Source organism: Lynx rufus, unplaced genomic scaffold (assembly GCF_022079265.1).
Source record: "Lynx rufus isolate CCGP_SWC_20201006 ecotype Redwood Valley unplaced genomic scaffold, mLynRuf1.p SCAF_16, whole genome shotgun sequence".
NCBI classification, from domain to species: Eukaryota; Metazoa; Chordata; class Mammalia; order Carnivora; family Felidae; genus Lynx; species Lynx rufus.
In genome coordinates this window covers 1,218,420-1,246,089 of record NW_025814830.1, presented here as the reverse complement: position 1 = coordinate 1,246,089, position 27,670 = coordinate 1,218,420, and the positions used below count along the sequence as shown (strand labels likewise).

General features: G+C 40.2%; 1 pseudogene; it reads left to right on the top strand.

The window, feature by feature from the left end:
- On the top strand, window positions 1-27,670 carry LOC124511668 (zinc finger protein 208-like; annotated as a pseudogene).

Sequence of the window (27,670 nt, the reverse complement as noted above, 5' to 3'; positions counted from 1 at the left end):
ATGTTTAGTCATTCATCAAGACTAAGCACACATAAGACAACTGGTACTGGAGAGGAAAGTTATATAGGTAACGAATTTGGAAAAGCCTTTGACCACCAACAAATACATACTGGACAGAAACCTTACAAATGTGAAGAATGTGGCAAGACCTTTAAATTCTGCTCAACCCTTACTCAACATAAGTTAACTCATATTGGAGAGAAACCTTTCCAATGTAAGGAATGTGGCCATGTCTTTAAACGGCTCTCAACCTTTACAGAACATCACAGAATTCATAGTGGAGTGAAACCTTACCAATGTAACGAATGTGGCAAAGCCTTTAACCGGCACTCATCCCTTACAAGACATCAAAGAATTCATACTCGAGAGACACCTTACAAGCGTAAGGAATGTGGTAAGGCCTTTATTCATTCACAACCGTCTGAACATCAAAAAATTCGTACTGAGGAGAAACCTTACAAATGCCAACAATGTGGCAAGTCCTTTAACAGGTCCTCAGACTTTATTCCACATCACAGAATTCATACTGGAGAGAAACCTTACCAATGCAAAGAATGTGGCAAGACCTTTAACTGGCCTGCATCCCTTAGGGTACATCACAGAATTCATACTGGAGAGAAACATTACAAATGTAAAGAGTGTGGCAAGGCCTTTACCCACCTCTCAAGCCTTACCAACCATCACAGAATTCATACTGGAGAGAAACTTTACCAATGTAATGAATGTGGCAAGGCCTTTAGGTACTTCTCAACCTTTACACAACATCGTGGAATTCATACTGGAGTGAAACCTTACAAATGTAAAGAATGTGGTAAAGCCTTTAACTGGCACTCAGCTCTTAAGACACATCAAAGAATTCATAGTGGAGAGAAACCTTACCAATGTAAAGAATGTGGCAAGGCCTTTTCCCGCCAGGCACATCTTAATGTACATCACAGAATTCATAGTGGACAGAAACCTTATGAATGTAAAGAATGTGGCAAGGCTTTTAGCTACATCTCAAACTATACACAACATCACAGAATTCATATTGGAGTGAAACCTTACAAATGTCAAGAATGTGGCAAGGCCTTTTACCGCCAGGCATATCTTAATGTACATCACAGAATGCATAGTGGAGAGAAACCTCACAAATGTCAAGAATGTGGCAAGACCTTTAACCAGCATTCAACCCTTAGAGAACATCAAGGAATTCATACTGGACAGAAACCTTACCAATGTAAAGAATGCGGCAAAGCCTTTAACTGGCAATCGGCCCTTAAAAGACATCACAGAATTCATAGTGGAGAGAAACCTTACCAATGTAAAGAATGTGGCAAGACCTTTAGCCAGCACTCATCCCTTAGAGAACATCAAGGAATTCATACTGGACAGAAACCTTACCCATGTACAGAATGTGGCAAAGCCTTTAACTGGCCATCAGCCCTTAAGAGACATCACAGAATTCATAGAGGAGAGAAACCTTACCAATGTAAAGAATGTGGCAAGACCTTTAACCACCACTCATCCCGTAGCAGACATTACAAAACTCATACTGGAGAGAAACCTTACCAATATGAACAATGTGGGAAAACAAACGTTTTATCACTGTTCAACCTTGACTTATTAACACAGAATTCATACTAGAGCAAAGCTTCTAAATGTTAAGATTGTGACAGAATTTTAAGGACTCCTCAACTCTTATTCCATATCAGATAATTCATACTGAAGAGTAATGATACCCATTGGGAATGTGGCAAGATATTAAAGCAATGCTTAAACCTGGATTCTTCATCAGAGAATATATACTGGAGATGATTTTACCAATACAAAGAATTTGGCAAGCCTTTTAATCAGTACTCAAACCTCATTCAACATCACAGAATTCATACTCCAGAGAAAAATGATAACAAATGTGGTAAAAAAGTGTTTCAGACTGCTCAAGCCTTACTCATCATCACAGTTCCTATTGTGGAGAGACGTTACAAATGTAATGAATGTGGGAAACCTCTAGCTGGAACTCACAACTACCTCAACATCACAGTTATTATACAGGAGTGAAATTGTAAAATGTAAAGAGAGTGGCTGATCGTTAGCTGGAATTCAGTCATGACCCACTATCCCCAAATGCATACTCAGGGATAATGTATGAATAAGGAAAGTCTTTTTTGAATATACACTTTAGAAAACAAACCATACAGAGAGGAAAGTAACCTGAAAGATATAAATATTTAGTCATCTAATTACCTGAACATCAACTGTCAATAAACGTCACAGAATTCACACTAGAAAGGAGTACATTGGTCACTCTATTCAGACCTTATTCTCCACAAAAATACTTAACCATGTGGGATAAAACAAAGTTGAACACTTAGATAACGAATAGGTGGGTATGCCTGAAAATAGAGAAGGGGCGGTGTTTTGTGTAGGAATAAGTAATTTCAATGTGCTTTTGTTTTACCTTGGCCCTTTTTAAGATGTTGACTACAAGTATTAATGTATTTGTGCTCTGAAATCACTTCACAAAATTCATTGATTCCTAGTGGGTGTTGAAAGTATGTGGCTGATTCGGGGCGCCTGGGTGGCGCAGTCGGTTAAGCGTCCGACTTCAGCCAGGTCACGATCTCGCGGTCCGGGAGTTCGAGCCCCGCGTCGGGCTCTGGGCTGATGGCTCGGAGCCTGGAGCCTGTTTCCGATTCTGTGTCTCCCTCTCTCTGCCCCTCCCCCGTTCATGCTCTGTCTCTCTCTGTCCCAAAAATAAATAAACGTTGAAAGTATGTGGCTGATTCTTCCTGCATCAAAGATATCAGATGCCCTTCCCTCTTAGGTGGGACTCCTGCATACCTGATTTTCCATGTAAGATGAAGGACAATATGATGTACAATCTATGAACAAACCTAACTGGAGAGGTCATTATGTTTCTAACACTGATGTAAGTTATTACGAAATGAGTGTTCAGAACATCATTCTTGAACATTTATTAAAACTAAAAATGTTTCTGAGTGTTATAAAAAAAAGTGTTATAGTTATTGGTTTTGTGCAGTCCAGGCACATACTGAGACAACTTCTTACCAGCAATAGTTAGAACTAGAGAATACCAGTTGATGTGGTTGAAAGGAAGAAACCTTCACAGATATCAGAAACAGAGTAACTAACTCTTCCCTAACATGGCATAGGATTGTACATTGACATCTTTTAATTACCTCAGGTCTCAAAGAGTTTTAGTATGCAAAATTAAGGTGTTAACAAAATAGATTTTTGGGGCGCCTGGGTGGCGCAGTCGGTTAAGCGTCCGACTTCAGCCAGGTCACGATCTCGCGGTCCGTGAGTTCGAGCCCCGCGTCAGGCTCTGGGCTGATGGCTCAGAGCCTGGAGCCTGTTTCCGATTCTGTGTCTCCCTCTCTCTCTGCCCCTCCCCCGTTCATGCTCTGTCTCTCTCTGTCCCAAAAATAAATAAACGTTGAAAAAAAAATTAAAAAAAAAAAACAAAACAAAATAGATTTTTATAAGATGTCTCCTTAAAGCCTCCTGGTAACCACAAAGCAAAACCTGTAGTAGATACACAAAACATAAAGAGAAAGGAATCAAAGTACACCACTAGAAAATCAACAAATCACAAAGAAAAAGACCAAATGGATAAGAAAGGGGCAAGTAATTCTACAACAGCTAAAAACATGGAAAACAATGACAAGAATAACTCCATCCATACCTATGTCAATACTTATTTTAAATATAAAGGGACTAAATTCTCCAACCAAAAGATATATTGGCTGAAAAGAAAGAAGTACACAAACTAAGGATATGTGCTGCCTTCAAGAGACTCACTTCAGCTGTAGGAACACACTGAGGCTGAAAGCTCAGGTGTGGAAAAAGATCTTCCATGCCAATGGAAAACAAAAGAATGTGGAGTAGCCATGCTTCCATCAGACAAAACAGACTTTAAGCCCAAGACTGTAAGAAGTCACAGTGCATGTCCTTACAAAATAGAGGGGTCACCTCATGCAGCGTTTTTAGTTATGTGGTGTTTGGCAGAATGGCAGTAAGGTGTTCACCCATTTTTCTTGGGGGAGGGGGGGAGGGACACCAACAAGAGTGTGTTCATGTAACTCATATAGTGTTTAACACCTTGAAAACCCACACATTTTCTCACTACTCGTGGTGGTGTTTGTGTAGGTACCTGAACTGTAGGTTGTGTAATGTTTATGAACATCTGTATCTTAGGAGTCTCCTAAATGGCTAGTTGATATTCAAAATCCTATTCCTGAGATTTGATGGTTTGGGGGGGAAAAAAGAACCCTGAATGACACTTTGAGAAACACCTATTGCTTCCAGGTTTTGATGAGTGTGGGGAAAATAACTGTTGCAATGAAAATCTGGGAATTTTACTGTAACAAGTGGCCAATGGTTTCTCAAAACCAACTTGTAGAGGCTAATAAATCTTTTCCACAGTATTCCATTTGCTAACTTCTTGCTGTAATACACTGCATTTTTTTCCTCTCACATGTCAATTAATTTACATTGTTATCTGATGTTTTAAGCCCTCAAATAAGTTATTGGTCCTTTCAGGCAGGTTACCACAATATCACTCTAAAATTCCTAACATTCATCTCTGAGGATTTTTTCTTTGTATGAAATTGCCAATCATCACTTTTTATGGATCACCTTTGCAATACTTGTGATAGTGGATTTATTTCATGTTGGGTTCTTTCTGAAATGATAGACGAAAACCTGAGATTCTACTTTGCTCACACTTTGTAGAACTGCAGTACTTGTTACTAAAGGTTTTATACTTTATATATGTATTCACCAAATAGAAAACATGAATCCTTTCATGAATCCTTTCATCCTTGCATGTATTTAGAATTTGTCCGTGTTACATTAAACCAATAGATTTGTATATTCATGTAGTGTCTGCATTGACAAGACATTTAATTGTGTTTATTGCCTGAGCTACTTAATAATCTTTTTGTGCATCAGATAGTTGTGTTGATGTGGTCAAAGTTTGATACATTAGAGTTATTTATTTTTAAAAACTAGTTTTGTTTGTTAAATATATATGTATATATATATAAGGTGATATATATATCTTTTATAGTTTTTTTAAGCAATATAACAAGCTTTCCCTAAAAAAAGAATAAATAGAGGGGCACTTGGGTGGCTTAGTCAGGTAAGCTGCCTACTTCTGCTCAGGTCATGATCTCGTGGTCTGTGAGTTCGAGCCCCACATCGGGTTCTGTGCTGACAGCTCAGAGCCTGAAGTCTGCTGCAGATTCTGTGTCTCCCTGTCTCTCAGACCCTACCCACTCAAGCTTTGTCTCTCTTGTTCTCAAAAATAAACATAAAAAAAATTTTTTTAAGAAAAGACGTAATAGAAAATAAAAGTCAATTCAACACAAGGATAGAACTTTGGTAAATATTTGTCTGCCCCACATAAAAGCACCTAAATATAAAGCAACTATTAACAGACAAGAATAGAGAAAAAGACAAGATCTATTAGCAGGGGACTTCAATAGTGAACCTTTCCATAATGAGTAGATTGTCCAGACAGAAAATAATATCAGACTTCAATGCCATTAAGTAGGTGTCTTACAACATTCTATCCAACAAGTGAAAGAAACACGTTCTTCTCATGTACATATGGAACATTCTCTAGTATATGTTATATGCTGGGTCACAAAATCAATCTTAATAAATTTAAGATTGAAATCCAATGAAGCAGGGTGCCTGGGTGGCTCAAAAGTGTCCAACTCTTGACTTTGGCTCCAGTCACAATCTCACAGTTCTTGGGTTTAAGTCCCCCATCAGACTCCACAATCACAGTGTGGAGCTTGCTTGGGATTCTCTCTCCCTCCCTCCCTTTCTGTCCCTCCCCTGCTCGTATGCTCACTCTTGTGCTGTTTATCTCCAAAGGAACAAAATTAAAAAAAAAAAAAATCATGTATCTTTTTCAAACACAATGACATAAAACCAGAAGCCAATTAGAAGTACAAAACAAAAATCTCAAGTGTGTAAAAACTCAACAAAATGTAACATTCATAAAAGCCAAGACTTGAAAAACATTTGTGGCCCCATCAGAAAAGTAGATAATGTGGTGTATATATAAGGTATATGCTGGCTTTAATTCACAATACTGTATTGCCTATTTGAAAGATGCTAAAGGGAGTAGCTCCTAAAACTTAAAACACCCAAGAAATTTCTGTGAGGTGATGGATGTTAACTAGATTTATGGTAAATACTTTGCAATATATACATGTACCAAATCCTTAAGTGACACATTATATTAGACTAAGGTGTACAACTTCTTTCTGAATAAAAGTAGGAAAAAAAACTTAAGCAGACTAGTGGTTGTGCATACATAAGGATAAGGGAATGAGGGTGGTGACCCAGAATATATTTGCCTCATGAAACCTTGACTTTTAACCTCACAAGACCCTGAACAGAAAGTAAAGCCAAGTCCACTGAAATTCCACACTTATTAACAACACAATTGTGTGAACATTTGCCCATAAAATCATGATGACTGGTTATGGTAGTGATAGAAAACAACTACCTTAGGCATATCATGAATTATAATATGAAAATTATAAAGTATATGCTTATAAAATATTTAAATAAAAAGTAGCAGTAATTCCTGTCAATCAAAAATAGCTAGACCTTCAGAGATAACTATTTTTCAAGTAGAGGTGGATCCTCCCTCTTATGCAAATTCAGAGTGTATGTGAAATTGCACTTGAAATTGAGTAACATACAGGTGCTAAAATACCTTGTGCTTGGTTCAATGTTTATATAAATATTGTCACATCAAACTTATTCTCAACTTGCTTTTCTTAATGCTACACGAGGGTGGTATTTTCACACCAGTAGAAATCGATTTCACAAAAACAAAAATGCATCATATACCATGGTAATTGTAAAGAAAACATCCTTTTTCCAACAGTTTCTTGTTTATGTGCTTACATAGTTGAATGACTATCAACATCTCTTCTAGTGAAAGGCTGGCCAATACGGCCCTCCCAAATATGGCTGCGAATCCTCCTGCTTCACCATGGCCTCACCTGAGAATCACCTGGAGCTTGTAGTTAAAGCAGCACCGATGCTCTCACCCTGACCAATAGACAGACTCTGGCAGGGGGCACAGGTGATGCTGGTTCTTAAAACTAGCCAAGGATGTTTATTGTAAACCCAGGCTGATAAGCACTTCTGTGCTTCCAAGTTTTCATGTGCATATAAATCGTTTGGTGTCCCAGGTCCCACAGAAGAAAAACCTGTCAACCTTGCCTGGTTCCACTACAGTAAAGGAAAATGATGACATTAGAAATCCTGCAGGTTTCTGGGGCGCCTGGGTGTCTCAGCCGATCAAGTGTCCGACTTTGGCTCAGGTCATGATCTCACGGTCTGTGAGTTCGAGCCCCATGTCAGACTCTGTGCTGACAGCTCAGAGCCTGGAGCCTGTTTCAGATTTTGTGTCTCCCTCTCTCGCTCTGACCCTCCCCCATTCATGCTCTGTCTCTCTCTGTCTCAAAAATAAACATTAAAAAAAAAGAAATCCTGCAGGTTTCCAGTGAATATCTGGACCAGGGAAGATCATTTCCACTCTCAATACACAGCTGTCATTTTCCATGGTTCAATATTTATATTCAAAAACAGTGAAAACAGCAGGGAAACATAAGTTGTGGGCTATGCACTCCATGAAAAATGAAATCCAAACTACACTATTCACCAAAGTCTAAAGTCATTCTATAGCCCTTAAAATGTATGGTTCACTGTTATTAATGCTTTATGGTAAAGATTTTAACCCTTATGATTTTATGCACTTGAACAAATCTGATTGCTTTTCACTGATGTTAACAGTGATGATCTTTTTTTAGATGTTAACAGTGGTTTTTTTTTTTGAATGTTTATTTTTGAGAGAGAAAGAGCAAGTAGAAGCTGGAGAGGGGTGGAAAGACTAGGAGATAGAGGATGTGAAGCAGGCTCCATGCTCAGTGCAGAGCCTGATGAGGAGCTTATACTCACAAACCACGAGATCATGACCTGAGCCGAAGTCGAACACTTAACCAACTGAACCATTCAGGCACCACCATGGGATAATATTTTTATTGAAGATGACATTTTTATGAAGATGACAACCATAAATATGCCCCCAGATGCTTATTCTCCAAGTAGGTTCCAAAACATGGCCCTTAGGCATCACCTGAGAACGTGTGAGAAAGGAAAATTGGGGAGTTACAGCGCAGAAGTATTGAAATGGTAACATGGGAAGAGACCTAGAAATCTGATATTTTATAAGTGCTTCAGGTAAATCTGATTCAAAATAAATTTGACAGTCTCTGCAGTAACTAAATCAAAGGTCATCCCTGAGTTATACACATTAAAGGTCACTCTTAGGAGTGCCTGGGTGGCTCCGTCGGTTGGGCATCAGTCATGATCTGACAGTCTGTGCGTTTGAGCCACACATCGGGCTCTGTGCTGTCAGTTCAGAGCCAGGAGCCTCCTTTGGATTCTGTGTCTCCCTCTGTCTCTCTGCCCCTCCCCCACTCATGCTCTGTCTCTATCAAAAAATGAATAAACGTGGGGCGCCTGGGTGGCGCAGTCGGTTAAGCGTCCGACTTCAGCCAGGTCACGATCTCGCGGTCCGTGAGTTCGAGCCCCGCGTCAGGCTCTGGGCTGATGGCTCAGAGCCTGGAGCCTGTTTCCGATTCTGTGTCTCCCTCTCTCTCTGCCCCTCCCCCGTTCATGCTCTGTCTCTCTCTGTCCCAAAAATAAAATAAACGTTGAAAAAAAAATTTTAAAAAAAATGAATAAACGTTAAAAAAAATTTAAAGTCACTCTTAGAAACCTTGTGTGTTTGTGGTGATGTTAGTGGTGTTACACACACACACACACACACACACACACACAACATACACATTTGCTTTATTCATAAATAAGTCTGACTCTAACATAGTCTGGTTCAGTTTTCACATCTTCCAGGTCTCATGTTCTTCATTGAGCATGCTGGAATCACCCAAAAATACACTAGTCCTCAGATTCTTTCATCAAATAATACAATTTACATGAATTGGAATTTATTCAAATATTTCATCAAGTAAGATATGAAACACATATGGCCACACATTAATAGATGTTATATTTTATAATGGAGTTGAATATGGCAACATTCTTACTCTGATCTGCATTTCATGACTTGTCCTATAACACAATAAATAATTACACTCTTAATTAGTTGTTTGTACTCAGCTAGAGAGAATTAGCACCCCATTTGCATACATGATAAATTCTTGTGAATCTGGGTAGGCATACTCTAAATTTCAGGGGATTTTTCATGACATCTGATTCCAGTGCAAGGCATGATGTCCTTAGCGTCAGATGCCTTGAAGCACTTCAGGTTACACTGGCCATTCCCAACCATCTCACGTATCCACCTGTGTTACAGATACGTTCTTAGTTAGAGTTGTGGTTTGCCAACGTTCAGGTCCATGAGATGAAGAGAGAGGGGCCTTGAAAAGGATGGCCTTCCCTGAATGAAACAGGAGTGGTTGCAAAATAAATTCCCGAAGTCCCATCTGATTTATACTCCCTCCTTGCTGCATGGAACACAGTCTGATAGCTGATGGCGGGGCACGCATCTGTGGCCATGAGAGAGCAACTGTGAACACATGGCTGCAGGTAGACAATACCACAGGGAAGAAACGGAGAAGCCAGAGTGCACCATAGGGTATATGAGCCATTTTATCTGACATGGGCATCTATATACTCACTGTATGCATACTAGAAAATATACATCTTCCTTTCTACAAAGTACACATTGGCCTTTTCATGGTATAGCAGAACACAAAACAACAGCTACCCCAAAATGCATCGTTATTGTCACTTGTGCCAGTGTTAAATGTGAGCACAGCCTGGTTCCCAACTTCATGGTGTCAGTCTCTACAATGGACAGACATCCTCTTTCTGCTCCCCACCAGATGGGGAAAAAGATGCTACGTGAGCTGTGCATTAAGAGAGGGGCATCTAGCCTAAAAACTAGGTGGACTGTTTGAGGCAGAAATACTCACTGCCTATGACTGGTGAACTGCTCCTCAACTAATCAGTACTTTGCACAATCCTCAGAGTAGAACACATCATGGAGCTCAAGCAGGACTGAGTTTTCTGCCAGCTGTGGATCAGCTTCAGTGGAATGTCATCCAACTACAATGGCTCAGACTGACATGGGGCTAGTGACACATATAATAGTTGTTATACCTTTAAGATGTTTTAAGTAATCTCTAAGGGAACCACAATGAAAATACCTACTGATAATACATTCACCAATAAATAGATGATGTAATGGATTCTATTATTCTAACAATTCCCGTAGACATAATACAACATTCACTGACCACTAAGCAAGGGAAGAAATACACAAGGTGAGTCACAAAGGACGCATGGGTAATATTTCTACAGACAAACACATAGATACTTTTAATGGCAAAGGGAAGAAAACCAATTCATATTTGAGTTACACTCACATTGTCCAAAAATGTAATGAGTTGAAAATTGTCACTCTATAACAAAACATACAGGTAAAAACAAAACCACACCTAAATAATGCTGTGGAAATTTCTATACAAAAGGTTGCAAACCAGAATAAGAGAAAATATAACCCAAAAAATTCTACATAAGAAAGATGAATTATTTAAAGGACACCTACTATAATTTGATTTTAAAGTTTACTGATTTTGAAAGAGACAGAGCACAAGGAGGGGAGGATCAGGGAGAATAGGAGAGAGAGAGAATCCCAACCATGAGATCATGACCTGAGTTGAAATCAGGAGTTGGATGGTGAAGCAACTGAGACACCCGAGTGACCCTGTGTATGTATAATTTTAAAGTGTGACTGTGTACCCATGAAGAAAGGAACATTTTGAATTATTGGCATGTGTTCATGGACAATAAAGGTGTAAGAAATATTCATTAAAATCTCCCATGGAAAGCTCTCATGAAAACTTTTATGAATTAAGCACTTAAAAGACCTTAAGAAATGAATTATGTTAATAGTTCCGTCCTATTCCACAGAATTTAAGGGTATCACCCATCCTTTAGAATCTAGCAAACAAAAAGTTTTCATTTTATTATTTTTAAGTTTGTATTAGAAGTGTATTTTGAGAGAGAGAGAGAGAGAGAGAAAGTGGCAGAAGGGCAGAGAGGAAGCAAGAGAATCCCAAGCAGGCTCCACTCTGTCAGTGCAGAGCCAGACATGGGGCTTTAACTCACAAATCATGAGATGGCCACCTGAGCTGAAATCAAGAGTCTGATGCTCAATCCCCTGAGCATTTCATTTCTTAATAAACAAATACCACCAAAGTTGTAAAATGTGCCAACAACGACTATATATCAAAAAAACTAAAACAAAAACTGAGAGATGAAATTCAGATACACTCTGAGTGAAGTATAAGAACTAATGATTCATTTGTCCTTAAGTTGAAGCTATCTGATTTTAGTTTTGTGTATCAGAAATTTTAACTGTATTCATCTGACAGTAGTGGATTGATTTTACTTTTATTCGTTATCTTTCAGCTGTATCTTCAAATGGCACCCAGAGCCTCCTCCCAAAGATGTGCATAGATACTTGTTTCCAAAGACTGTCAGTAGGTAGACATAAACATAGTGACCTTGAGAAAGTATGCTTAATGAGAGACTGGAACAGTGTTGGGGACGGTGAAGGGCATCAAAGCTATCATGAAGGACATATCCAAAGGGAGACAATTACCCATAATAAGAGTCTCACTGCACAAAATGGTGAAGGATATAAACACTTTAGAACCCCCCTTTCTAACTACACTACTGCAAAGCGGTGTGTTTCTATAAGCAAAGGCTCAAATCAAATGGTCAAACATACATATTTGCAGAACAAAAATTTGGAAAACGTGGAAGGTGACCTAGTCTATGCTGAAAATACTTATTTGTACCCTTTTGACAACAGGATTGCATTCACCTTTCAATCAAATATTTCTGAAAATCAGAGATTTAAAAATCAAAAAAAGTGGTAGGTGGTATCCCGTTGAGAGGTCTTCACTGAGCAGTCAACCTTAAAACAAAACCACAACACTTTCAATGAAAACAGGATTCCTCAATGCAGTCAGTCTGAGAAAATATTTAAGCAGCGTTCAAACATTAATAAACATCTGAAGACTCATCTTCTAGAGAACCATTATGACTGTAATAAATGTAGGGAAGTATTTTATCAAAGCTCCAACCTTAGTATACAGCAGAGTATATATTTAGGAGAGAATCCTTACAAATATAATGAATGTGGGAAAATTCCTAACCTATCCTCCAATGATGGTGATCCTCAGAGGATTCCTGTGGGAAAAAAAACCCATACACATGTCATGAACCTGGGAACATGCTTAGTCAATCATCAAGACTGAAAATGGATAAGACTACCTACACTGGACAGAAAGGTCAGATTTGTAACAATTTTTTTTTTTTTAACGTTTTTTATTTTTGGGACAGAGAGAGAGCATGAATGGGGGAGGGGCAGAGAGAGAGGGAGACACAGAATCCAAAGCAGGCTCCAGGCTCTGAGCCATCAGCACAGAGCCCGACGCGGGGCTCGAACTCACGGACCGCAAGATCGTGACCTGGCTGAAGTCGGACGCTTAACCGACTGCGCCACCCAGGCGCCCCAAGATTTGTAACAATTTTATGAGGAGCCACTCATTTGTGTACAGGCTGGTCTACCTTGAAGCCATTGTATTGATTGTACTAGGCTACCATAAAGCAATTAGATTGTCGTGCATTCATTATCAGTGCATGAATCATGATACCTCTCAATAAATATGAATTTCTGGGGCACCTTGGTGGCCCAGTTAAGTGTCTGACTTCGGCTCAGGTCATGGTTTCATGGTTTGGAGGGTTGGATCCATGTGTTGGGCTGGGTGCTGACAGCTCAGAGCCTGGAACCTGCTTCAGATTCCATGTCTCCCTCTTTCTCTGTGCCTCCCCTGCTCATGTTCTGTGCCTCTCTCTCAGAAATAAATAAACATTAAAATATATATATTGCATTTGGAAAACTACCTGGCAGTGACTTAGGGAAATAAACTTTCCTCCTGAAGGACAGCAGCTCATCAAGTCTAATTATGTCTCTTTGCCAGAAGGATTATTTGAAACAGACCAAGGAAAAGCTCTGAAACCCAGGACAGGTTTCCTTTGTAACAGACATTTGCATGTATCAGGGTAAGTTCCATTTGGAAGTGTGTCTCCCTGTGTGTAGCAGAAAGAGGGAGAATGTGTAAATCTCCACAAACTCTGGTCAGTGGAGAAGGCATGGATTTTAATCTGGACAACATCCCTAGCCTGGGTGACTGTGCTTTGCTGATCTTCTCCCCAAATGCTTCCCAGTAGGATCACCTGTGGAGTTTCAAGAGGGATCATTGCTGCTGCCCTCCCCCTCACATTCCCTCAACTGGGTGGGTGGAAACCACAGTGTAGTTTCAGGGAAATGCTCCAGGGGATTCAGGTGCAGGATTTTTGACCTCAACACCAGGGATTCCTGCTCTCCCCGCTTCAAAGAATGAAGAGGTGGGAACAAATGCCCCACAGGCGGAGGTGATTAGTGTCTAAGAGAGGGAGAGTGGTAGGAAAGCTCGCTGTACAGAGAGGGGCGTCTGAGGATGAAAACCTGAGACAATAGGCAAGGATCTTTGTTCAGAGAGGGGCGTCTGAGGATGAAAACCTGAGACAATAGGCAAGGATCTTTGTTTTGTGAGGATTCGGTCTCTCCCACCTTCCCTTTCCCCTATTTCCTTTCACCACCTACTCATATTGGCTTGCTAACTCTAGGTGTTGGGTTTTCCATTCCTGATTGCCTCATTCCCATTGTACTCGGGATGGTGAGGCCCCACAGTTCCTTGTGGGTCATACGTTTTATGGTCTACCACTAAGTTGGGTCTTCTGTCAAATTCCTGAGGGGAACCTGAAGGGAAGTCGGTGATATGTGTTACATCTTTAAGAGGAACCTTACACCTGAGGGGGTTTGCTGTGGTCAGACACTCCCAGCATTGTTCCAGTGTTTTGGAAAAAAAGTGTTTTTCCCCACCCAGGGACCTCAGGTCCTGTCTTTCCCTTTCTGCCTTCTGAATTCTATCTTTTCCTATTATAATTCTTTTTTTTTTTTTTTAATGTTTACTTATTTTTGAGACAGACAGAGACAGAATGCGAGTGCGTTGGGGCAGAGAGAGAGGGAGGCACAGAATGTGAGGCAGGCTTCAGGCGCTGAGCTGTCAGCACAGCGGCCGACATGGGGCTGGAACGCACAGACCGTGAGATCATGACCTGAGCTGAGGTCGGACCCTGGACCTACTGAGCTACACAGGTGCCCCTCCTATTATAATTCTAAGTGAGGCCCAGGGTTGAGAAGGAAGGCTTCCCAATAATATATGAGAGTTGAGTGCAGGCTTTTCCTCAAGGGGAGGTAATAGGGTCTCCTGTACAGGAGTTGGGGAGTGTCAGGTCTGCGTAGGAACATTTTTCTATGCTCAAGCAGAATTTGTGGGCTCCTGTGGGAGGGGAGGGCCCCTGAAAGCAGAGAAGGGAAACAGTGATTGGTCTCCAAGTGGGAGCTGACAGTTTCTGAATAGCTCCTGACACAAAGGACTAGGAACTTGGGCCTTTTTTGCATTTCAAAGCCCTGCCTGCAGGCGATCAGTTTACAGGAAGTGAAGAGGCAGTGTTGGTGTCTTTACCGACATTTTCTCCTACTTGTGCTGTGTTTTCTCCACAAAGATCTTCTGAGAAAGAAATCTTGAAGAGGAGGTGAAAGAAAAAATGGCCAGTTCTCAGGTAAGCCTTGCGCCCCAGGCCGGAGGACCTGTGATCTTTTTCTCCTGAATTCCGGGCGTGTAGAAATTGCAGGGCACCTGGGTGTCTTCAGCCATTTGAGCATCAGACTCTTGATTTGGGCTCAGGTCATGATCCCAGGGACCTGTGATCCAGCCCTGAGTCGGGGTTCCTTCTGAGTTTTGAGCCTACTTAAGATTTCCTCTCTGTCCCTGTGTCCCTGTCTTCCATTTACATTGATCCTCTCTCTCTAAGAGAAATTAAAAAAAAAAAACAAAAACGCAATGATTTTTTTTTTTTTTTTTTTTTTTTTTTAGTTCTGATGGTTCTACTTTAAGTTTTCACCTACGTTTTAAGCTTCTCAGAAATGATATTCTAGGGGCGCCTGGGTGGCTCAGTCGGTTAAGCGGCCGACTTCAGCTCAGGGCCTGATCTCGCGGTCCGTGAGTTTGAGCCCCGCGTCGGGCTCTGTGCTGACTGCTCAGAGCCCGGAGCCTGTGTCAGATTCTGAGTCTCCCTCTCTCTCTGACCCTCCCCCGTTCATGCTCTCTCTCTCTCTGTCTCAAAAATAAATAAAAGTTAAAAAAAAAATGATATTCTAGGTTATGTCTTTAGAACACTCCTCCCCTATATCCCAGAGACTTTGCTCCCTTCTCTCCAACCTGGTTTCCAGTAGGACATCAACAGTTGTCACTTTGAATTAAATTCCTGCAAGTAATGAAAATATTCCCTTTGTGACATATCCAGAGAGGAGAGTGTTGAGTCCAGGTTTCCTGTTGCTGATGGGGTCTGGTCCTGGGACAGCACTCAAGGAAAACCGTTCCCATTTAGGTCTGATCTGGATGGTTTCTCTGCTCCGGGTAGAGTACGATTATGAAAATGCAAAATACATCAGATAGATATGAGGCACAGAATAATCTGGAATGTTCCTGGTCATTAGGATGTGGAAAACATACTGTAAAATAGTCTAGATATTACAGGACATGGAGACTATATGTGACTGAAGGCTGTATAAATCCATTGTATCTTCAAAATTGTTTATATTCTGATTTACTGTTTGGGGTCACAAGAACACACGGTGATCCTGTGTCCTGAGGTGTGCCTTAGGCACTGATAACAATTTGTTTCCTTCCAGCCATTATTACCTTCTTTTACTTGACTTTGTGCTCTGTGACAGATTTCCTCCCTATAACGTTCATATTATTCCTTCTTATCAGTTGTAATGATTTTAGGCAGATTCCCTGAGTGACTTCCAGACAACATCATATTTAATTTTTTTTTAATGTTTATATATTTTTGAGAGAGACAGAGACAGAATGTGAGTGGGGGAGGGGCAGAGAGAGAGGAAGACACAGAACCTGAAGCAGGGTCCAGGCCCCGAGCCATCAGCACAGAGCCCAATGTGGGGCTCGAACTCACAGAGTTGTGAGATCATGACCTGAGCTGAAGTCAGGCTCAACCGAGTGAGCCCCCAGGTGCCCCAAGACACCATCACATTTAAAATGGAAACTTTCTTTTAGTTTCTCTTTCCTTTTTTTTTTTTTTTAAGTTTATATATTTTGAGAGACCCAGAGAGAGCAGGAGGATTGGAGTTGCAGAGAAACCATGAATCCCAAGCGGGCTCCACAGGGTCTGTGCAGAGCATGACTCAGGGCTCAAACTCACAAAACCATGAGTCCTTGACCTGAGCTGAAGAGTCAAACGCTTAACTGACTAAGGACCCAGGCACCCCTCCCTTGCAGTTTCTGTGAGGAAAACAAAGGCAAAAGAAATGTAGGTAAAATTAAATTGTCTTACAACTTACAACCCACTGAGAAATACTTAAGACTGGAAGAGGAAGATATTCCTCAAGGAATTTACAACGGCTTTAATGTTAATGCTTTTCTAGAGGGGAAAAGCAAGCTTCCCTTGACAATAGCCAGACTTCCGGGATCCCGTGTGTCCTCTTTAACCTACGAAATCCCTTCAGAATCTTTATTCCAACCCCCCCAACTTCAAGTATATAATGAATGTCTCCTCACAATCACACTGCAGCTCATTCTTCCCACATGTCCCGTCCCTGTGCTTTAATAAGATCAGCCTCCTTCACCAAAAAGGTCTCAAGAATAGTTTCTTGAGCATTTATTTACTCCTGGCCCACCTCACATCAATTTCTACTGAGCAATGAAGTCCCTTGACTTGTGTAGTAGATGTAATGACTTATGGGAGTAGAGGTTCTAAATCAATCAGACCTTCATCCCGTAGGTTTTTATTTCACTGCATAGTCATGACACAGACATACTCTTCTATTTACTTGTTTGTGTTTTCAGAAAGAAAAGAATGACATAATTAATATGTTTGAGTGACTTAAAATCCCGAAATACCATAGAGCACAAGTGATGATTGAAACAAAACCTTTCAATGAGGGGCGCCTGGGTGGCTCAGTCGATGAAGTCTCCACTCTTGATTTCGGTGCAGATCATGATCTCGAGGTTCATGAGATAGAGCCCCATGTTAGGCCACATGCTGACAGCAGGAGCCCTCTTGGGATTCTCTGTGTCTGTCACTCCCCTGCACTCTTTCTTTCTCAAAATAAATAGACATTAAATTGAAAAAAGCCTTTTGAGATGCCTGGGTGGCTCACTTGATTAAGTATCTGATTCAACTCACAGTTCATGAGTTTGAGTCCCACAACTCTTTCTCTCTCCCCCTCTCTCTTTTCACCCTCCCTTACTTGTGCCCTCTCTCTCTTTTGATAAAGAATAAATAAATTAAAAATCTAAAACAAAATAAAATATAAAAAAAGGTTTCCAAGGACTATTATATTACGAGATCATTGAGTACTATGGTCAAGATACTATTTTTGAGGTACTGTATGGTACAAGACGGGATTTACTGAAATAGGACAGGGGCAGGACCCATGGGCAGAAAGAAATGTACTTTGGCTGCATGAAGCTTGTATGTTCATGGGGGAGGGTAAGTACACAGTGTTCAATCATAAAACTTTCTTTAAATTTCTACTTGTAAAACTACTTCTGCACGATTTCTCTGATGCTTATCATTCAGTTCAATATTAACAATTGATGAGACACACTAGCACTCATGTGACCCTTTAAAAAATCCAGCACCCAGAGGCACCTGCGTGGCTCAGTCACAGCCAGGAGCAGGTTTAGAGTCTCTCCCTCTCTCTGCCTCTCCCCTTTTTACACCATGTTTGCCCATGCTCTCTCTCACAATATAAATAAACATGGAAAAAGAAAAATTGAATGCAGGAACCAGTCTGCATTTGATGCTCATCCAAACTATGCAGGCTCTAGGTCAGCCTTCTATGGTGAAGGGGAACATGTTTCTGTTTGTATCCGTCATAGTAGACTCAGAAAGAAAAACTGTTATATTCATATCATTCTATGTGTTTGTGTTGATAGTGTGAGTAAAAGACTTAAGCATTATCACCTACGACTAGATTGAGAAGTTTCAGGTCATCGAAGTGTTTTTTGTTTGTTTGGCTTTTTTTTTTTTTTTTTTAAGTTTTGAGAGAGACAAGGAGGGGCAGAGAAAGAGAGGGAGAGACAGAATTCCAGGCAAGCCACACTGTCAGCACAGAGCCTGAGGTGAGGCTTGAACTCAGGAACCCTGAGATCATGACATGAACTGAAATCAAGAGTTGGAAACCTAAGGTACTAAGCCATCCAGGTACTGCTCTTGAAAACTTTTTCAGTCACCCTGATAATATTCTATTCTACCATGTTTAATGTTATAACTACTTTCAAAACGTATGGATGTGTGCATGGAATGTATAAATATAGATGAATTTTGTGTCCATATCTTCTTTCCATCAGTTTTCTCAGGGTTTAACACCTGTTATGAACATTGATTTAGGGTCCTTGTGTATATTGACCTGTGTGTCATTTTAGATCAACTCTAGGTCAGTTAACCTAGATTAAAATCTGATCCATACCATGTACTGGGTGCTTAACAAATATTCACCAAAAATAGAAGAATAATGTGTTTCTTATCTTAGATTATTATTATTTATTTTCCATGAATTTATGAGAAACTGTTTAATGCTCTCTACTAACCAGGAAATCCTTGGAAAGCCTTGTCACCTTTCTTGCTATTTTAGTAGAACTTGTAATTGCTGTAAAACCCACTCAATTCCACGTCCTCCAACAGTTCTTGAATTTGAGTTCTATTTCATTATTGGAATATGTATCCCTTGGCCCATAGACTAATGCCTTGTTAGAAATGCAGACACCTACCCCATGCTATAACTCCTGAACAGTACCCTCATTTTAACAAGATCTCAAATGCACTGTTGTGAAATTATAATTCACATTAGAAGATGCTAAGTACATTTGTAACTCACCAAAACTTCCCATTAGGAAATAGGCACCACATGTACTGTATGATGGAAATACAGGATTCCAAAATTTGTATGCCTGTGTTGATGCCTTCGTTTTACAAATTCTCTTGAATAAACACAATATTTATAATGGTTCATACCTCAAAGTTAAAGAATATATTAGAGCATAATACTGTGTTCCAAATTCTCTTACTGCAGAAAGCAAGAAACTCATCTAAGCAGGAACCAGTTCTCCTAATATAACTGAACAAACAGGAATACAGTCCTTGGTGAATCACAAAAAAACTGTGCCAAGTGGGGATGTCAGACAAAGGAAAATTGATTTACAGGAAATAAGGAGATCACAGGGAATAATTTCCAAAGCAGAGACACAGAGGAAAGGAGAATAATTTCCTTTTTAAAAAAAAAATTTGTTGGGGTGCCTGGGTGGCTTGGTCGGTTAAGTGTCTGACTTCGGCTCAGGTCATGATCTCATGGTCCGTGAGTTCGAGCCCCGCGTCGGGCTCTGTGCTGACAGCTCAGAGCCTGGAGCCTGTTTCAGATTCTGTGTCTCCCTCTCTCTCTCTGCCCCTCCCCTGTTCATGCTCTGTCTCTCTCTCTCAAAAAAAAATAAATAAATGTTAAAAAAAATGAAAAAAAAATTTGTTTAAATTTATTTATTTTCAGAGACAGACTGAGTGGAGGAGGGGCAGAGAGAGAGGGAGAGAGAGAGAATTCCAAGCAGGCTCCGTGCTGTCAACGCAGAGTCTGATGCAGGGTTTGAACTCAGAAACTGTGAGATCATGACCTGAGCTGAAACCAATAGTCGGATGCTTCAGCAACAGAGCCACCCATGCACCCTGGAATGCTTTCCTTTTATTTAGGGTTAGGGTGGATATTTATCAAAGGAGACTGGGGATAAGGTTGCACACGAGCCTTAAAAAAACAGTTCTATACATTCACTGTATGCTGCATAGTAAATGAGGTTTATACTCCTCCTTGGGTGGAGATTTTAGTATTATAATGAGGTAAAAGGGAGCTCCTGGGTGTCCCAGTCCCTTGAGCTTCCGACTTTTGATTTAGGCTCAAGTCATGATCTCATAGTCTTAAGATCAAACCCCAAGTCAAGCTCCATGCTGAGCATGGAGCCTGGTGGGATTTCTTCTCTCTGCCCCACCCATACTGGTGCTCTCTCTCTCTCTCAGGGAATAAACTTAAAAATATATATAATGAGATATAGGTAACTGTTCTCACTTCATGCTTACTCTAATGTTCATCTGCATAGATGTGAGCCAGGGGTTAAGGTCAAATTGAGACAATGGAAGCTCTTCCTCAGGGCAGTCATTACCTTTGTTGGATACTTTCTGTTTCCACCACAGGACAGTATGCCCATGGGGTGTTTTGCCTGAAGTAAAAGGTAAGGTGGAAAGAAGAGGTTAAGTAAACTGAGGGATAAGGTCAGTGAGCGAATGCAGGTAAGCAGTGGAATGTCAGATCGTGGGTTGCGGCTGTGACATGAACTCCCTCTTGCATCTTAGGGACCATTTGAACTCCTCATGTGTCCACTTGGTAACTGCGTATTTATTGCAGGGACTGCTGACCTTCAGGGATGTGGCTGTAGTATTCTCTCTGGAGGAGTAGGGATGCCTGAATCAGAGTCAGCGAGAACTGTACAGGGATGTGATGTTAGAGACCTATGGATACCTCCTCTTCTTGGGTGAGGATAACACCCTCCAGATTTCCCAAACCACACTCAGGTTTTGTTCCTTCCTTTGAAGACTGTCTCTTGGAATCTTCCTCTTTGCATGACTGGGATTCAAATCCCTACATAAGGGAAATAATTATGAGTTTGTAGATGTAAAGAAATATCTTCATGATGTTTCTTTCAAAGTTAGTTTTCCCTTCCTTAGATTAACATCATCATTTTTTAGATTAATGACAATTCTAAACATTGAGTGACATAAAATGGTATTTCCATCTTCAATACCAATCTCTACTTGTTATGGTAGTGTAATACTGGGAAGTAGAGATCAAGATGTGAACCTTGGGAACCATCCTGGGTGTTCTAAAGGGGCTATTGGGCATTTTCCAGAATTGCACAATGTCCTCTCTACTGAGTCCAATACTGGATTGAAAGGTAGAATCTCCAGCAATACTCCTATTCCTTTTTTCTAGCATCCAGGTCTTGTGACAAAGCCGGACCTGGTCCTCTTTTTAGAACTTAAAAAGGAGTTCTGGGAACGGAAGAGAAAGGAGACAGTAGCTACACACCCAGGTAGGTGGGAATGAATGGAGCAGATGACAAAGGTGAGGTCCAAATGTGAAGGATGAAGACTGACCTTAAAACCTGGATTGAGGAGCCCTCCTTGAATTGAAATTAGTTTTAAAAGGCCGATTTCATGTCTCTTCCTCTCACAGTGGACTTTTGCTTTCCAACACATCATGCTCTTACATTCTCTAAGGATTGTCCTTCAGTTCCACTGTAGGTCCTTCACGTCCACAGTGAGGGCCTCCGTAATCTGATTGATTGGTTGTCCAATGCTTTGGCGGGGGGGGAATCTCTGTATTTCTGAGGAAGTCTATGTTAATACATTTCTGAGTATTTGCCTTGTGTGAGAAGTGTGTCGGGGTACTGATGGACATATTGGGGGTTGGTGCAGAAATCCCGGAAACAATGGGGACAGATATCACATGTTATCTGTTTTCTGATATTATGGATGCTTTCATCTTAATCGTACTAAATTGACACCCACTCATTTCATCAGATAATAAAGCACCTCCCTAAAATGAGAAAATATAACCCTTTATTTTACTTCAAAAGTTCAGTTTTGAGGGCGCATGGTTGGATCAATTGGTTAAGCATCTGACTTCAGCTGAAGTCATGATCTCACAGACAGTGAGTTTGGAGCCAGCATAGGCCTCTGTGATGACAGCACAGAGCAAGCTTGGAATTTGGTCTCCCTCTCTCTCTCTGCTCTTCCCCTACTTGGTCTTTATCTCTCTCTCAAAAACAAAACAAAACAAAACAAAACCTTAAAAAAAGTTCAGTTGTTTGGTATTAACTAAAATAAGAGATTTCTATTCTACGTGTTCCATTCCTTAATGGTGAAATCATTTCAAGCACCTATTATTTTCCTAGAATTCCTACATGAATTAATGCCATAGGGGAGATAGGACATTTAGAATTTAAAACTCACAACCTATAATAAATCTCAATTGTTACATTATTTCTTAATAATTGAATCATTTCATAATTTTGTCTTGTATAATATGAAGTTCCTGTGACTTTGTCATATATGTTTTCACTTTCTGAGTAGTTATATTTGAGATTACTTTATGATTTATTGGATCAAAAAATTTTTTACTTTTTTTTTAATGTTTATTTTTAAAAAAATTTTTTTAACGTTTATTTATTTTTGAGACAGAGAGAGACAGAGCATGAATAGGGGAGGGTCAGAGAGAGAGAGGGAGACACAGAATCCGAAACAGGCTCCAGGCTCTGAGCGGTCAGCACAGAGCCCTACGTGGGGCTCGAACTCTCGGACTGCGAGATCATGACCTGAGCTGAAGTTGGCTGCTTAACTGACTGAGCCACCCAGGCGTCCCTTTATTGTTTATTTTTGAAAGAGAGAGTGAGTAGGGGAGGGCAGAGAGAGCGGGAGACACAGAATCTGAAGCAGGCTCCAGGCTCTGAGCTGTCCACACAGAGCCTGACATGGGGCTTGAACCCACAAATTGTGAGATCATGACCTAAGCCGAAGTCTTATGCTTAACTGACTGAGCCACCTAGGTACTCCTAGATTAAAAGTTCTGATATGACATGGATGTATGCTCCATAAGAAATGAGGTAGATGTTGGGGCGCCTGGGTGGCGCAGTCGGTTAAGCGTCCGACTTCAGCCAGGTCACGATCTCGCGGTCCGTGAGTTCGAGCCCCGCGTCGGGCTCTGGGCTGATGGCTCAGAGCCTGGAGCCTGTTTCCAATTCTGTGTCTCCCTCTCTCTCTGCCCCTCCCCCGTTCATGCTCTGTCTCTCTCTGTCCCAAAAATAAATAAAACGTTGAAAAAAAAAATTAAAAAAAAAAAAAAAGAAATGAGGTAGATGATTAGTGAATTTCTTATATTTAGAAAAAAAGTTTTGGTTATAAATGTAATTTTGCTTCAGGAAACATGAATCAGTCTTTTCTACTTTCCTCAGAATGTATCTGAATTCAATATAAAAAGGTTGTTTTTTGTTTGTTTTTAAATAAAGTGCTTGTTGGCCTATTTACAATGCTGATGGTGTTTGCTTATTTAGAAATGAAAGTTTTTGGGACACCTGTGTGGCTCAGAGGGTTGAGCATCTGACTCTTGATTTCAGTTCAGTTCATGACCACTTCGTAGTTTGTGAGTTCTAGCCCTGTATCCAGCTCTGCCCTGACAGTGTGGAGCCTGCTTGGGATTTTCTCCCTCTCTCTCTGTCCCTCCTACTCCCTCCCTCTCTCTCTCTCTCTCTCTCTCTCTCTCTCTCCATATACTTAATAAAACTTAAAAGAAGGGAAAGGTTTTTGTATGCTTGATTCTATGGATGGATTATACCCTTAAATTCTGTGTAAATGGAGATATCTATTAACATAATACACTTTTTCATGCCTTTTAACTGCTTCATTCATAAGAATTTTCATTAGAGCTTTTGATTTTAGTGAATATACATTACAATTTTACTGTCCATGAAGACATGCCAATAATTCAAAATGTTCCTTTTCTTTTATGAGTACACAGTCACAGTTTAATATTATAGCTACATAGGTGCATCAGGGCGGCTCAGTTGGTTATGTGTCTGGCCCTTGATTTTGGCTTACGTCATGGTCTCACAGTTTGTGAGTTCAAGCCCTGTGTCAAGCTCTCTGCCAGCAGCACATATAATGGTTTGTTATACCTTTAAGATATTTTAAGTAATCCCTAAGGAAACCACAATGAAAATATGTACACAATAAATATGTACACCAATAAATAGATAATGAAATTAATTCTATTATTATGACAACTCACGTAGACATGAAACAACATTCACTGACCACTAACCCAGGAAAGAAATACACAGCATGATTCACAAAGTAAGCATGTGTAATATTTCTACATGCAAATACTTAGATAATTTTGTTGGCAGAGGGCATAAAGCTGATTCATATTTGAGTTACACTGATATTTTCTGAAAATGTAATGAGTTGAAAATTGTCACCCCATAACAAAATACACAGGTAAAAAACAAAACCACACCTAAAGCTGAGGTTGAAAAATAAAGCTGTGGAAAGTCCCATACAAAAGGAAGCACATTATTATGGAATTGCAAAACCAGAATAAGACAAAATATAGGCCAAAAATTTCAACATAAAAAAAGGTGAATTATTTAAAGGAAATCTATAATTTTATTTTTTATTTGAAGAGAGAGCACAAGGAGGGGAGGAACAGAGAAACAGAGAGAGAGAGAGAGAGAGAGAGAGAGCGAGCAAACATGGGAGGGGCAGAAAGAGAGGGAGACACTGAATCTGAAGCAGGCTCCAGGCTGTGAGCTCTCAGCACAGAGCCCGACGGGAGACTCCCACTCATGGACCATGAAACCATGGCCTGAGCTGAAGTTGGATACTGGACCTACTGAGCCACCTAGATGCCCCTCTAGCTATAATACTAAACTCTGATTGTGTACCCATGAAAAAAGCAAACATTTGGAATTATTGGCATGTCTTCATGGACAGTAAAATTGTAAAGTATATTAATTAATATCAACCATGGAAAGTTCTAATGAAAACCCTTATGAATTAAGCACTTAAAAGACATTATTACACAGAATTTAAGGGTGTAATCATTTCTTTAGAATCAAGCAAGCAGAAAACTTTCATTTTCTTAAGTTTGTTTTTCATGTATTTTGAGAAACAGAGAGAGAGAGTGAAGGAAGGGAAAAGATAGACAAGAGAATTCCAAGCAGGCTCCACACTGTCAGTGCAGAGCGGGATGTGGGGCTGGAACTCATAAACGGTGAGACGATGACCTCAGCTGAAACCAAGAGTCAGATGTGCAACACTCTGAGCCACCTAGGCATGCCAAAACTTTTCATTTCTAAATAAACAAACACCATCAATGTTGTAAAATATGCCAACAGTAAGTTTATAAAAACATATTTGGGATTAAATTCAAATACAATCTGAGTATGGTAGAAAGACTAATGATTCATTTTTCTTGAAGTGAAAGTTCTCTGATTTCAGTTTTGTGTATAAGAAATATTAATTGTATTTATCTGACAGCAGAAAGTGAGATGATTTTACTTTTATCCATTACCTATTAGCTGTATCTTCAAATGATACCCAGAGCCCCCTTCCAAACATGTACAGAGAAACTTCTTTCCAAAGAGTGTTAGTGGATAGATGTAAACATTGTGCCCGTGAGAATGGACGCTTAGTGATAGACTGGAACAGTGTTGGGGAGAGACAAAGGCAACAAAGATCTCATGGAGCACATATGCAAACATACACAACTGCCCATTATACGAGTCTCACTGCCCGAAACGGTGAAGGATATAAAACATTTTGGAAAACCACCCTTTCTAAGATGGCTACTTCTGCAAGGCGGTTTGCTTCTATAGTCAAAGGCTCAAATCAAGTGGTCAAACAGACATATTTGCAGAACAAAAATTTGGAGAATCTGGAAAGTGACCTAGTCCATGCTGAAAATACTTCTTTGCACCATTTTGACAATAGGATTGCATTAACCTTTCAGTCAAATATTTCTGAAAGTCAGAGATTGAAAAGGGAAGAAAAAAATGGTAAGTGTTATCCATTTGAGGGGTCCTTCCCTGAGCAGTCGACCTTACAACAAAACCACAGCATTTTCAATGAAAACAATTGCTCATTGCAGTCAATCTGAGAAAATATTGAACCAGGATTCAAATGTTAATAAATATCTACGGACTCCTTTGCCAGGGAACCATTGTGACTGTACTAAATGTAGGGAAGTCTTTTATCAAAGCTCAAACCTTATTAGACAGAAGAGAGTACATTTGGGAGAGAATCCTTCTGAATATACTGAGTGTGGGAAAATTCTTAACCAGTCCTCCAATGTTGGTGGTCATCAGAGGAGCCACGTGGGAAAAAACCCATACACATGCAATGAACATGGAAACATGTTTAGTCAGTCATCAACACTAAATATAAACACAACAATCCTTGATGGACAGAAAGGTTACATTTGTAAGGAATGTGGCAAAGCCTTCAACTTGCACTCAACACTAATTCAAAATCACCTAGCGCATACTGGAGAGAGACCTTACAAATGTGAAGAATGTGGTAAAACTTTTAAGTATGGGTCATCGCTAAACGGACACAGGAAAATCCATACTGGAGAGAAACATTACAAACTTAAAAAAGGTGGGATGGCCTTTACCCAAGACTCACCTCTTACTAAACACAGAATTCATGCTGGAGACAAATCTTTGGAATGTCAACAATGTGGCAAATCCTTTAACTGGCCCTCAAGCCTTATTCAACATCACAGAATTCATACTAGAGGGAGACCTTACCAATGTAAAGAATGTGGCAAGACCTTTTTTTGGCCCTCAGGCTTTAATCGACATTCCAGAATCCATACCGGAGAGAAACCTTACCAATGTAAAGAATGTGGCAAGGCCTTTAAATGGCACTCATACCTTAAGGAACATCACAGAATCCATACCAGAGAGAAATCTTACCAATGTAAAGAATGTGGCAAAGCCTTTAAGTGGCACTCATACCTTAATCAACATCACAGAATTCATACTGGAGAAAAACCTTACCAATGTAAAGAGTGTGGCAAGGCCTTTACCTGCACCTCAGATCTTACTGGACATCACAGAATCCATACTGGAGAAAAACCTTACAAATGTCAAGAATGTGGCAAGGCCTTTAGCCAGCAATCATCCCTTATTCAACATCACAGAATGCATACTGGAGAGAAGCCTTACAAATGTCAAGAATGTGGCAAGGCCTTTATCCATCACTCAAAGCTTACTGAACATCACAGAATCCATACTGGAGAGAAACCTTACCAATGTAAAGAATGTGGCAAGGCCTTTAACCAGCCCTCAGTCCTTAGTAGACATCACAGAATCCATACTGGAGAGCAACCTTACCAATGTAAAGAATATGGCAAGGCCTTTAAACAGCTCTCAGACCTTAACCAACATCACAGAATTCATACTGGAGAGAAACCTTACCAATGTAAAGAATGTGGCAAGGCCTTTAAATGGCACTCAGACCTACTCAACATCACAGAATCCATACTGGAGAGAAACTTCACCAATGTAAAGAATGTGGCAAGGCCTCTAAATGGTCCTCATACCTTACTCAACATATCAGAATTCATACTGGAGAGAAACCTTACCAATGTAAAGAATGTGGCAAGGCCTTTAAGAACTATCCACAGCTTACTCGACATCACAGAATCCATACTGAAGAGAAATCTCACCAATGTAAAGAATGTAGCAAGGCCTTTAGCCAACAGTCACACCTTATTAAACATCACAGAATTCATACTGATTGA